The 13,764-nt window shown below is 43.0% G+C and overlaps 1 long non-coding RNA gene across 7 annotated transcripts in view; it reads right to left on the reverse strand.

The window, feature by feature from the left end:
* LOC120384634 overlaps positions 1-13,503 on the reverse strand; it is a 122,454-nt gene extending 108,951 nt beyond the window's left edge. For all 7 annotated transcript variants that reach the window (XR_005588993.1, XR_005588997.1, XR_005588994.1 and 4 more), the window contains exon 1: positions 13,455-13,503. This is a non-coding gene — a long non-coding RNA (uncharacterized LOC120384634). The remainder of the gene's footprint in view (positions 1-13,454) is intronic.
* Between the last annotated feature and the right edge of the window lie 261 nt (positions 13,504-13,764).

Below are 13,764 nucleotides of genomic sequence, written 5' to 3' on the forward strand. Positions count from 1 at the left end.
TGTAGTACTCATATTGTACTTATATTTTATTTATATGGGGCACATTTTCAAAATATGGCTACTAAACCTAAACACACAATATTGTGCAAATAAATGGGTACAATTAATGTGTGTGCAAGTGCAAATGCAGTGATTGTACATATAAAGCTTTCATGCACAATTTAAAGGCCTAGTTGCAGCTGGCTAAAAGTTTGTCCCTGTATGCCAGAGAAGTTCTACTGTGAGTTTTCTCTGCCAGTTGGTGGCAAGACATTGAATTGGTTTATGATGTATGTATGTGACACTGTACTCAACCTCAGCCAAAATAAAAATCAGGATTCCTTTTCTCCCCAGGCAGTTATAGCTGTTGTACAGTAAGGGAGCTTCACCCTATCTGATCCAGACAACAAAGAGTGCTGATCTCTTTTGAACTGGAATCCAAGCTGTTACACAGCATATCCAGAATTTAGAGCGAGATAAGCAAGAGTACCATAGACAGCAAACATAAAATAGACACAGCAAATTTGAACTGATTGTTATTAATATTCTCTGACACCTGTTTGATTTTTCCTTCTTAAGATACTTGACTTTGGCATAGAATGACAGAGCTAGTGACTCATGCTCAGCCTAGCACTGCCTGGAATCAGGTACCTACAATTTTTTCTAGGTCAAATTAAACTAATGTAATAAAATCATGAAAAACCACTGGCATACTTTGGCTCAAGACATGGTTGGCAAACTTTCTTTAGACAACTGAAAAAATGCTTTTCAGAATAGTATTTGTTAGCAACTTTCCACCTATTTTAAAGCACCTTGAGTTGTCTTGGCGCGGTGAGTTGCCATATGGAGTGATGTGTGATCTGTGTTAATTTTGTACCTATTCAAGACATTTTATGCAATTTTCACCTAGATGTTCTGATAGGAGTTATTGGCTGCATCTGACAGCAGAGATACACAGGGCATTGCAAGCCTTCTGAGGACATTTTCAGGCATCTAGAGGAACTGATCATAATTAACATGAAACCCCCAAGAGTCCTTCCTCATTACTGGTATTGTTAGTACCCATGAAAATTAACCATGAGATACTATTGATGCTATCGTTTAATCTCCAGTTATGGCACTATTAGCTGTGTCACCTTGTAAACTGAAGTATCTATCTTTGTTCTTAATAGAAACAATTGAAATATCAAAATAGTCTATTAAACCTATACGTGAATCGGATTCAAGAAAGAAGACTTTGTGTAGTCTGCTTCTCTGCCTTTCACTTGCTGCATAATGATTTAGCTGCATTCTCCTTCCTCTGTTCTTTTCACCACACCATGTCAGCTGATGAACTGAAGGTTCTCTTATCTTCTGACAGAAACAGAGATTGCCCTCACTGCCACCAGTAGGGGAGAAGCAGCAGACAAATGGACTGTGGGGCTGTAGCAGGGTAGCCATGAGATGGCTATTTTCTTTAGTGAGCCCCCCAAACCTCATCCCCACCCAAACCAGAGACTACTTTTGGACTTGTTTAAAGGGAATCTTTCAATAAGTTAATGTTCTAACTCCCTGTGATAGGCAAGGTGTCTACAGGGAGGGTGCTAGCTCTCCACTCTCCAGTATAGATAGAGTGCTACTTCCTGCTTCCTTACAAAGTTTAACCACATCATCGCCATCTGAACCAGAGCCCGCTCCAGGCCCCAGCACGCCAAGCGCGTGCTTGGGGCGGCATGCCGCGGGGGGCGCTCCGCCGGTCAGCGGGAGGCGGCTCTGGTGGACCTCCCGCAGGCGTGCCTGCGGAGGGTCCGCTGGTCTGCGGCTCCGGTGGACCTCCCGCAGGCGTGCCTGCGGATGCTCCACCGGAGCCGCGGGACCAGCGGACCCTCCGCAGGCACGCCTGCGGGAGGTCCACCGGAGCTGCGGGACCGGCAACCGCCAGAGTGCCGCCTGCGGAGTGCCGCCATGCTTGGGGCGGCGAAATTGCTAGAGCCGCCCCTGATCTGAACACAACTCTATTGGCTCCATGTTCAGTTCAGAGCCCAGTTCAAAGCCATTTGCCTTCATTATTGAGCCCTTAATGAGCTTACTTCCTTTTCCTGCATGGAAAGCAGCCTCTTTCAAGTCCCCCCGTGAGACTCAATTCCATCCATCCCTCCAGAACCAGTCACCTATCTGTACTCGCATACAATCTCACCACTCTCAATGCAGGAGCCTTCTCCTCTGTGGATCCTGCCTGCCGCCTGCAACAGCCTTTCTGAATCACTGAATCTATCACACTTACTATTATATCTCATCTTCCTTAGGTTACCTATGCCTCCATTAAGAGACACATCTCTTAATTTCTTTGTCCCTTTTGCGTGCTTTTTTTTTTTTTAATTTTGTAACTGTATTTTATTCTGTAGAACATTTTGTGACATAATGTGTATGTGTGACACCACAGAACAAAATTGTACTGTTCTGTATTTCAAAGGGTGGATTAAGGAAGTGGATCAAATAGCACAGGGAGACACTCTATCAAGGTATCAGCACATTATTCCTTGCCAGTTTAGTTCTGGCCAATATCAAGTGATCACAGATAACTTCACATACATCACTATACCAATTCTGTGACAGAATAATGAGTTAGGCTATGCCAAGGATCGGCAACCTTTGGCACGCGGCCCGCCAGGCATAGGCGCTAACTCCGTGGGTACTCCAGGAAGCGGCGCAGGCCGGGGGATGTGCTGGCCACCGGTTCCCGCCGCCCGCATTGGCCTGGAGCTGCAAACCGCGGTCAGTGGGAGCCATGATTGACCAAACCTGCAGACGCAGCAGGTAAACAAACTGGCCCAGCCCACCAGGGTGCTTACCCTGGCAGGCCAAGTGCCAAAGGTTGCCAATCCCTGGCCTATGCCAATTTTTTCATACATGTGAACTTGATTCAATACCAGTATACTTTGATGACTATTATTACTAAATAACCATGAAAACAAGGAGGAGTCCAGTGGCACCTTAAAGTCTAACAGATTTATTTGGGCATAAGCTTTCGTGGGTAAAAACCCCACTTCTTATCTGTATCCACAAAAACAATGAGGAGTCTAAGATGCCACCAGACTCCTCATTGTTTTTGTGGATACAGATAAGAAGTGGGGGTTTTACCCACGAAAGCTTATGCCCAAATAAATCTGTTAGTCTTTAAGGTGCCACCAGACTCCTTGTTTTTGTGGATACAGACTAACATGGCTACCCCTCTGATACTAAATAACAATGGTATATGAAATATGGGGAGACCTTTCCCTAGATTCCAAAGACTAAAGTAATATAGTCCAATATGAAACAGAAATCATTGAATGAAGGATACATGTTGCTAACTAGTATGCAGCAAAATGCTAGGTATGTGTAAATGCTTACAGACTCATCAAAAAGAACAATGAGATTTGTTCCCTCAATTTCTCGTCTGACAATTTATTTATTTTTTGCATCCTTCTGTAGCAACAGCATTTTCTTAGTCTTGTGTAATGTATTGTAGCTTTTATATTACCTAGCTGAAAGATATCTACTTTAGTTAGTCCAGGGATTTCCTGCAGTCCAGAAAAATATTCCCATGGCATGATACATAAACTAACAGCAGCAGCAATAACAATAGTGCTATTTTATTAAATTACAAACTATTTGTTAAAGTTCAAAATATACATAATTAAATTTTATAAAATTAAAATTAAAAAAGAAAGAAAAAATGGAAAGGGCATGCACATTCAAACGAATGTAGGGCTACAATCTGCTCTCAGTTACATCAGTGCAAATCCAGAGTCAAGCCACTGACATCAACAAGAAAGGGGATGTGACTGAGATGCTTGACAGCATCTTCAGCCTGCTGTGACCATTTCAGTCCATGGGACTCTTTCTATTTACTTCAGTGGGCCTTGGATTAGGCGCTAATTCACCTTTGCACTGCAGGTGTCACTAAGGGCATTATTTGAAGACAATGGGTTGCCACAGAGTTTTTCTTTGGCCTGAAGAATCTTTATTAATAGTGATGATGTGTGGGATGTAAGGTAGTCAGTTAGAAAAAGCATCTTGAGCCAAATTTGCTTTGAAAGTCAGTAAGAAATAGGACACATAAAATCCCACAATACCATTTATAGACAGTCACTTTAAGAATGTGTGTATATATATAAAATGCAACACTACAAGTAAAAATATCTTTGGGCATGGAGGAAGGATGGTGATGAGTAGGGTCCCACCAAATTCAAGGCCATGAAAAATGCGTCATGGACCGTGAAATGTGGTCTCCCCCTGTGAAATCTGGACTTTTCTGTGCTTTTACCCTATACTATACAGATTTCATGGGAGAGACCAGTGTTTCTCAAAATGGGGGTCCTCACCCAAAAGGGAGTTGCAGGGGGGTCACAAGGTTATCGGGGGGGGTGTCACAGTATTGCCACCTTCACTTCAGAGCTGCCTTCAGAGCTGGGTGGCTGGAGAGCGGCAGCTGTTGGCCGGGCCCCAGCTCTGAAGGCAGCACCCCCCCAGCAGCAGCACAGAAGTAAGGGTGGCAATAATATACCATGCCCAGGGGCGGCTCTAGAAATTAGGCTGCCCCAGGCAGCGCGGAGCGCTGCGCCGCCCTTCCTCGGTCCCGCGGCGGGTCCCCTCTTCCCGCGGCTCCGGTTGAGCTCCCGCGCGGCAGGTCCACCGGAGCCCCAGGACGAGCGGACCTGCCGCAGGCATGACTGCGGGAGCTCCACCGGAGCCGCGGGAACAGCGAATCTCCCGCGGGCACGGCTGCGGACGGTTTGCGGGTCCGGCGGCTCCGCTTGAGCTCCCACAGCCATGCCTGCGGGAGGTCCAGCCGAGCCGCGGGACGAGCCCCCCTCCGCAGTCATGCCTGCGGCAGGTCCGGTCGTCCGCGGCTCCGGTGGACCTCCCGCAGGCATGACTGCGGCAGGTCCACCGGCCCAGCCTGCCGCCCCCTAGATTTGGCCGCCCTAGGCAACAGCTTGCTTTGCTGGTGCCTAGAGCCGCCCCTGACCATGCCACCCTTACTTCTGCATTGCTGCCTTCAGAGTTGGGTGGCCGGAGAGCAGCAGCTGCTGATTAGCTCTGCAGGCAGCAGCACAGAAGTAAGGGTGGCAATACCACACCATGCCATCCTTACTTCTGCGCTGCTGCTTGCGGCGGCTCTGCCTCAGAGCTAGGCTCCCAGCCAGCAGCCGCCACTCTCCAGCTACCCAGCTCTGAAGGCAGCGCTGCCGCCAGCAGCAACACAGAATTAAGGGTAGCAGTACCGCAATCCCCCTACAATAACCTTGTGACCCCCCCAACTCGTTTTTTAGTCTGGACCCCTAAAATTTCAACACCATGAAATTTCACATTTAAATAGCTGAAATCATGAAATTTACTTTTTTAAAAATCCAATGACCATGAAATTGACCTAAATGGGTGAACTTGGTAGGGTTCTAGTGATGAGGAGGAACGTGACATGCTTGAAGTTCTTTATGTATGATAATAACCTTCCAGTGCTGTGGATCTAGCAGGTGAAAATGTTGTGACTGACGCTAGAATATTCAAAATCTTCTATTTACGTAGAAAATCAGTGATGAACAATTTTACAAATCTGCCAAGCATTTATGTGGCCCATATATGTGCATAGCTAGACAGTTCAAAGGCAATTTTCCCCACACACAGCTCTAGTCATAAAAACACTAATGTTTTTCCTGAAGCTACACAACTCTGTCAGTAGTCATCATTGCTAGCAGCAGTGTACCTTATCAATACTCTTGTGTCCATACACTTCAGTCTCAAATGATCCACTTTGGCAAACTCAGATTTTTTTCATCATGAGCTTTCTCAGTTGGGTTTTATTCTTTTGCTACTACTACTACTACTTTTAAGGAAGACTCAGAAATCAATCTATATAGCAAAAGAAATTGCAGGCTTTTCAAGATTTTCACAGTTGACTGTATAAACTAATAAAGCTTTCTTTCCGTAACCTAAGATCCTTAAAATCAATGGTTTCTGAAATGAACTCTTTCCTTCAACTTTCTACATGAAAAAAATAAATAAAAAAGGAAAAATTAAAAATCAATAGTGAGGGTTAATAGTTCCTCCTACCCAGGTCTCTTAAAGCAGTTGTCTTGATTCTTCTTAAGGAAAGCTAGTATCTAAAATCTGTTCTGTTCAAGCTTTCATATATCCTTATAGTTCACTTGAACTAAAACCATTGAGTTATGTGCATAGCTGACATTTGTAATTGCTTGATACCATTACTGACACCCTCTGTTTAACCTTCCTCCTTCCCTCCTATTGTTTGTCACATACACTTATTGCCTACTGTCGTAGATTAGGCCCTGATCAATAAAAGCATCCCTATTCAAGATAAATAGGAAAATAACTTGAGAAACCATTAGGAGACTAGACTGTCTTGAACAGCACTGGGCAGCGCCTGAAAGAATCTGTCCCTTCTAGTAGTTCAATATACTTCAAAAGAGGTCAGTAAAGTTGATCATTTATTGGTCATTGATTCGGTGCACTGAGTTAATTCACCTCTGGGTTTAAATCCTCATGGAAATACAGTAGAAGCCACTGATAATTAGGCACATGCTGAGCTTTAAGTAGGTGCTTAAATCCCATTGTCTTCAGTGTGATATTAGTACTTAAATATATGCTTAAGTATAAGTATGTGCTATCCCTGATTCGGAAAGATTGCAAGGTCTTCAAGGCAGGAACCATATTTACCTATGCATTGCACCTTACACAATGGGTCCTCAATCCTAACTGGGGCCTTAGTGATTCTGAAATAATCAATAATACTAATCTCTAGCCTTGTGTGTATATGCAATAAGCTAGTACCTCTATTTTCATAGAGATACAGCTACTTCCTGCAACCCGTCAAGTGTTTTATTGCCATCATTAAAAAGAAAGGAAAGCATTTTCCTTTATAAATAGAATAGATTAGGGAACTCTGCTTAGCTGAATAGCCACCTTTGTTTTACTTTAAAAGTTCTTAGTTTAAAAATAAGTCTGGAATAATTTAACCCAGAAGAAAAGGGGGAAAATGTGGAAAGGAAAAGATGCTCTATTTGTACCTGCTAATAGTGTTCTAGCATCCAAACTTTTTGAAGAAATACCCCTGTTTTCCAGCTAAAATGTGATGAATTCCATTCTATCCTTTCATGTCTCCTCTAGATTTATGGTTAGATTAATAGTGTTATGAATTAAGTAAAACAATTTTGTAGCTCCCTCAGGAACTTGAAAAGTGAAAATTAGATGAGTCTGCGAAGCTCATTTGCACTCAGCAACTTTATTAAAAGCTGTCTCAGGATAAATAGGAAAATAACTTGAGAAAACCAAAACTATTAGGAGACTAGACTGTCTTGAACAACACTGGGCAGAGTCTGCAGGAATCTAGCCCTTCTAGTAGTTCAATAGTCTTCAAAAGAAGTCAGTAAAGTTGATCATTTTGTTAAGTGCACTGAGTTAATTCACCTCTGGGTTCAAATCCTCATGGAAATACAGTCGAAGCCACTGATAATTAAACATTTGCCAAGATTCACCACATAGTTACTCACTGCACAGTTATTGCCCATACTTCTAAAGTGAATGGGGGAAACTATGGTACTCTGTGCTACCATTACATGGTAACTCTTGGCAAAGGATGGCTTTTTAAAAGCAACCCTTGTAGGATATGCATTGAGTAGTACCTTACAGTACCAGGAATCCCATGAATAAAGGTGGCAGAATCTGCCCCATAATAACTACAAATCACTTTAGTAGTCTCATGTCACAGGCATGTGTTAGTATTTAGATTTCCTTAGTATATTCTTGAAACACATTTGATATAGGAAGCAAGACAAGTCCAGAGCAGGAATAGAAGGGATGTTGAATATCAGAGCTGCGTGAGACAGCTCGAAAAGTGCTTGCTCATACCGGGTTTGATCCTGCGCTCATTGAAGTCAATGGTAAAGCTCTTCTGGACTTCAACAGGGCAGGAACAGGCACACTATGCAAGGCTGCAGCCAACAGCATAAATATCTCACCCATATGCGGCAAAATGATTCACAAAATAAATCATCCGTTTGAATAATTGATCAACTAGCAGCCAAATGACCACTATAAACAATTCTTAGTACCAGCATCACTGACAAAATGTATTGTTATGGTATGGACCCCTGACATTCTACAGCTTAGCAATAAAATATTTAGTGCTTTAAAAACCTTTACCCACAGTACTGCCTACATCTATAACTTCTGATGTGCATCTCTGAGAACTATTTGCAAAAGGGGCACCCAATTATCTATAAGCCATGCAAATCTCATTTGTTAGTCACAATGAAGCAGGGGAAATGTTTTTAAAGTAAAATAATAAAAATGCAAAACTTTGCATCCCTATGAAACCTGCCATACATGCATCACAAAGTACTTTACAAATATTTATGAATTATTCTTCTCTACTTCACATAGCAAAACTGAAACGGAGAAATTCTATGACTTTCCCAAAGTCACACATTACATCCGTGATGAATTAAGACCACAGCCCAGGCCTCCTGATTCCCAGCATTTAACAAACTACCCTTCCTCTCTGTCTCCTTAATAGGTTTTTTAAAAAAAGGCTACTACCCAAACACATTCCACTGTTCATCCAAGAAATAAATGAATGATTGCTATTGGACAAAATATGTCTATGGAAAATGTATTGACCAGTGGACCAATTGCCAGTTGGCTTTGCAACAGGTACACTCTAACCCCTGAGCACTCCAAGCATCCCTTGGCGTTTCCAGCCTCTGTTCCATTGGATGCTCACAGAACACACAGATCCTCTGCTCCCTAAGGAACAGTACACACCACCTTACCAGTTACACCTCAGATCACCGCTCCACTCAACACACAGGTCTTTGATATATTCATAGTAAAACACAAGAAGTTTATTTAACAAAGAACAGAGACTTGAGAAAAAGCAAGTAGAAAAACTGGAAACAAATGGCTACATATGAAATAAAATCATAACATGCTTTCTAGAGCCTAAACTTAACTAAGAAGACATGGTCATGTCATATACAGCAAAAACTCACCCAGAATCCTTCCAGTGTACAACAGTCCTCTTGCCTCATCAGATGACAGATGCAGAATGTATCTCTGTCCCTACAGTTATAGTCCAAAAATCCATTGTCTTCACTTGCAAACAGGATAACCCCTGCTGCTTGTTTTCTCCTGTCTAGACTATTCCCTGGAGAAGCTGCGGTCACTTGATTAGCATTTTTGCTCAGACTGCAAATGGGCACCCATACAATAGTCAATTTATATGTAGCCAGACAGATAGATAAACATCTCTTGCCTGAAAGAAACCTGTTTCCTCACCTTTGGTAACCAGTCCCAAGTCACAGAGCTTATGAACATAATTTTCAGTATATGTATGTAACTCCTTACATATTTTCCATCCCTACATCACGCAGAGATACAGGCTTTCAGTAGAGACCTTACATTGCACTCTTCGGGAAACTAGTATGTAGATACCAGACCCAGGGGACCCCTGTAACCTTTATGCACCTTGTGCCTTCTGCCAGTTGACACCAAGAGATCTCTTGGTCTCACACACAGTAATAAATAATTTTTCGCTGATAGAATCAAATTACATTAAGAAACCAGATGTAATTCATTGGATTCCCTAGTTGACACATGTATTGGATAGGTGCCTTTGCCACATCTTCCTTTGTAATCTCATCAGTAGGTCACATGCTCTCAGCTTTTTTTTTATTTTTATTTTTTTGGCCTGTTGCACTAGAGATACATAACTAGGATGAGCAAACTGCACAACATTGCAAGACCTATTTCTTTTGCAAGGAGTCTCTCTGGGCACCACAACTTTTATTTGACTTCTTTGTGTTAAAAAGCATTGAAAAGCAATGGTGTGCATTCAGGGACAATTTAAAAAAATATGCTGAGCGTGTATGAAATCCAAGACACCGCCTAGTTCTTACATACCAGAATAAAATATCCCAAAGGAAATTCAAAGTACATTGTCTCAAGAACCTTTCAGCAGTTTACACCAAGTGACCTCTTACTCTCTCTTTATGTCCTATGCATAAAAGTTCTGGAACAATTAACCTTAGTTTAGGGGGAAAAAACTAAAGCCAGAATGAACAACATCAGTGCAACATTTCTTCACTTCCATGTGCAACACGATAAATTCATTTTTTAACCTGCCATGCTAATGCATCTAAAAATAAACAGGAAGGATCTGTGCACATCCACAGGGCAGGCATGTTCTCACCTTTCAGCTTGTTCCCAGGGCTCAAACACCAGCACTGCTATGTAAGAGCTGTGAGCTAGAGTACTGTAATACTGTGGTAATAAGCAATATGCAAATAAACACACCAAAACTCCCATTTGCCTATACATAACCCTGCCAAATTAAGTAAAATTGTGGGTTTCTGAGCTTTGTGAACAAATTGAATGGGACAAATTCATCCTTGGTGTAATCCCATTGATTTAAATTGTGGACTTCGGTCCAACATCCTCACTATGCTCTGTTTACTAGAATAATGGAAAGCTTTTCTGACTTTTTACCTCCATGCCTTCATTGGGCTTAGTTTACCTAAAGTTAAACAGTGTATTCCCATGAAAACCCTAACCAAACAATGAAACAAATCCCCTTTCAACTGCTATCATCTGAATAAAATGACTGGTACTCTTTGGAATAGCACAGCATGTAAATAACTAGCTAATAAACTAGAAATTAATGATTATGCAATGCCCAAGGGGAGAAGAAGAAAGAAGTTAAATTACTACACACAGGCTTTCTCCCAATGTGGGAATATACTAAATCATTATTCCCTATGAAATCTCAAATAACTTTTCTTCTATTAACTTGTCTCTACTGTACATTTTAGTCAATTGTTTCCTAAATAACAAAACCAAACAAATGTTTAATACAGAGATTGTTCTCACAATTGAAAATATATATCAATTGTGTAGCAAATCTCACTCTGTACTTCATTCAATAGTTTTTAAAAAACTAATCTCAGGTTTTAAAGGTCTTCCCTTTCCCTTGCAAAAGTCAATGATGCAACCATCAGACTCAGTACCAAAGGAAATCAATTGCTCTACACCACCTATGCATTGCATCTCCTGACATTCCTTTTGCCTTTACATGAATCATAATCATTGGACAAAATTTATTCCTAACATAACTCCACTGAATCCATTGGGGTAGCTCAGGGTCACCTCTCTCTATATGTGCAAACTCCATTAATTTCAATAGAAGTTGTGTAGCCCAGTCAGCTTTGAAAATATCAGCCTCTATCTACCGAAAAGGGTGCAGTACATACAGTAGCAGTAAGGGTCCCCCCCAGGGCTGGCTCCAGACCCCAGCATGCCAAGCGCGCGCTTGGGGCAGCATTTTGCCGGCAGGCGGCTCCGGCGGACCTTCCGCAGTCATGCCTGCGGGAGGTCCACCGGAGCCGCGGGACCAGTGGACCTCCCGCAGGCATGACTGCGGAGGGTTTGCTGGTCCCGCGGCTCGGGTGGACCTCCCGCAGGCACACCAGCGGATGCTCCACCGGAGCCGCAGGACCAGTGGAACCTCCGCAGGCACGTCTGCAAGAATTCCCCTTGAGCCGCAGGACCAGCGACTGCCAGAGCGCACCCCGTGGCGCGCCGCCCTGCTTGGGGCGGTGGGATTCCTAGAGCCGCCCCTGGGTCCCCCAGACCAATCCCTTAACATGTCAACCCTCACCTTGAGAAATTCTATCTGGCAGTAAAAAGGTAGCATGCTCATTCAATCCAATCAATAAGGGTGCCACTTTTGATGGTGGCTTTTGTTATTTGGACACCAGAAACTAAATTTGAACTACCAATTCATGTCACAGTGGCTACTGAACAGTCATGCGTTGGTAGCAATTTTTGGTCACCACCAGTCCTGGCCAGTTTTGAGATAGTGGCCTAGCGTTAAAAATCCTTGTATCTCATAACTAATTTATTGTATCAGTCAGGGTTTTTTGAGTATAACTGAATGATGTCTTATTGCTTTTTAAACTGAGACACCAAAAATCACTAGTCACTTTTGAAAATTTAGCTCTATATGTTTAGCTTTTTTTTTTTCAGACCAAGGAAACCGCACCTAGTCTAACATGCTTAATGTTGTGGTTATGTTCCTGAAAAATGTGACTTTAAGTGAAACGATGTTAAGCAAATCCAATTTCCCCATAAGAATTAATGTAAATAGGAGGGGTTAGGTTCCAGGGAAATTTTTTTCACCAGACAAAAGACTATATATACACACACACACACACACAGTATAAGTTTTAAACAAACAATTTAATACTGTACACAACAATGATGATTGTGAAGCTTGGTTGAGGTGGTGGAGTGAGAGGGTGGGATATTTCCCAGGGAATGCCTTAGTACTGAATGATAAACTTGGCTGAGCCCTCAAGAGTAACACATTGTTGTTAATGTAGCCTCACACTCTACAAGGCAGCACAAATGGAGGGAGGGGAGACAGCATGGCAGATAGAGACAGACACACACCCTGTGTGTGAGAGAGAGAGATGCGCATTGCCCCGTTAAGTACGCTGATGCCACTCTAAATACATTGCCTTTTTAAGTAGATCAGCAAGTTGAGACAGCAGCTGCTGTTAGCAAGCTCCCTCCATCCTGAGCCCTGTTGTGTCCTCCCCCTGCTCTACGGAGATGGGGTAAGCAGGGGGCAGGAGCAGGGGGACACCCTGACATTAGCACCCCTATTTCTTCCCCCCCACACACACAGCAAGCAGGAGGCTCCTGGGAACAGCTCCAAGGCAGAGGGCAAGAGCAGCACATGGCAGTGTGGGGAGGGACAGATGAACTGCCGGCAACTGATAGCCTGCTGGACGGCTGCCGCACAGGGAACTTAGGGGTGTGGGGAGCTGATGGGGGGCTGCCGGTCCACCCTGGTTCCAAGCCCCCACCAGCTAGCTGCAACAGGCTGCTCTTTCTGCAAGCAGTGGACAAAGCAGGCGGCTGCCAAACAACATTATAAGGGAGCATTGCACAACTTTAAATGATCATGTTCCCTAATTGATCAGCAATGTAACAACAAAACAATGTTAACCGGGATGACTTTAAGTGAGGAGTTACTGTATATTAATCCCAACTTCCTGCTGTTACCATCTATGCTCTATTTTGCCACTTGTTTTCCCTGTGGGATACATGGTGGGTATGGTGCTGCTTCCAGTGTTTAGGGCACTTATACTTCAGGGTCTGTTCCATGCCTCTTCTTACATTCTGCCCATGACTGTGGTCCCTGAGAGGCTGTGCTGTGCACCTGAAACTCTGTTTAAAAGGAATTCACAGGACACAGACCCCCGCTACTGCATGAAAGTGATAGGCTGCGGGGTATATCTAGCTCACAAACCAGTCATATAATATAGCTTTGTAAATCATTCTGGACTATGACTGACTGAAGTGGTGGTGTGAGAATATCCAATTTCCTCAGGGGGAAAAAGGGGGAGAATATAACAGAAGTTAATACTTACCAGCTAGAAGAGAGGGAGAGGCAGCAAACAATAGCCAGTTATAAAATGGCTACTTTAGTGCTAAAGCTGCCTGACTCTGCCAAATTTAAAGGGCAAGCTGCAGAAAGGCATGCTGGGAAAAAAATTTACTCTAAGAGGGAATTCCTACATTAGTGAGCATTAGGAAGACACAAAAGAAGATGCATTGAGTAGAGAAGCTATTTGTATATTGCAAACTATCATATTATTATCATTGTAAATTATGTATATTTTAGTTTATGCATACTTCTACAATGTTCTTGGCAGTGAGAGAAGCAGCACTGATGTTACT

Source organism: Mauremys reevesii, linkage group 16 (genome assembly GCF_016161935.1).
Source record: "Mauremys reevesii isolate NIE-2019 linkage group 16, ASM1616193v1, whole genome shotgun sequence".
Lineage (NCBI taxonomy): Eukaryota > Metazoa > Chordata > Testudines > Geoemydidae > Mauremys > Mauremys reevesii.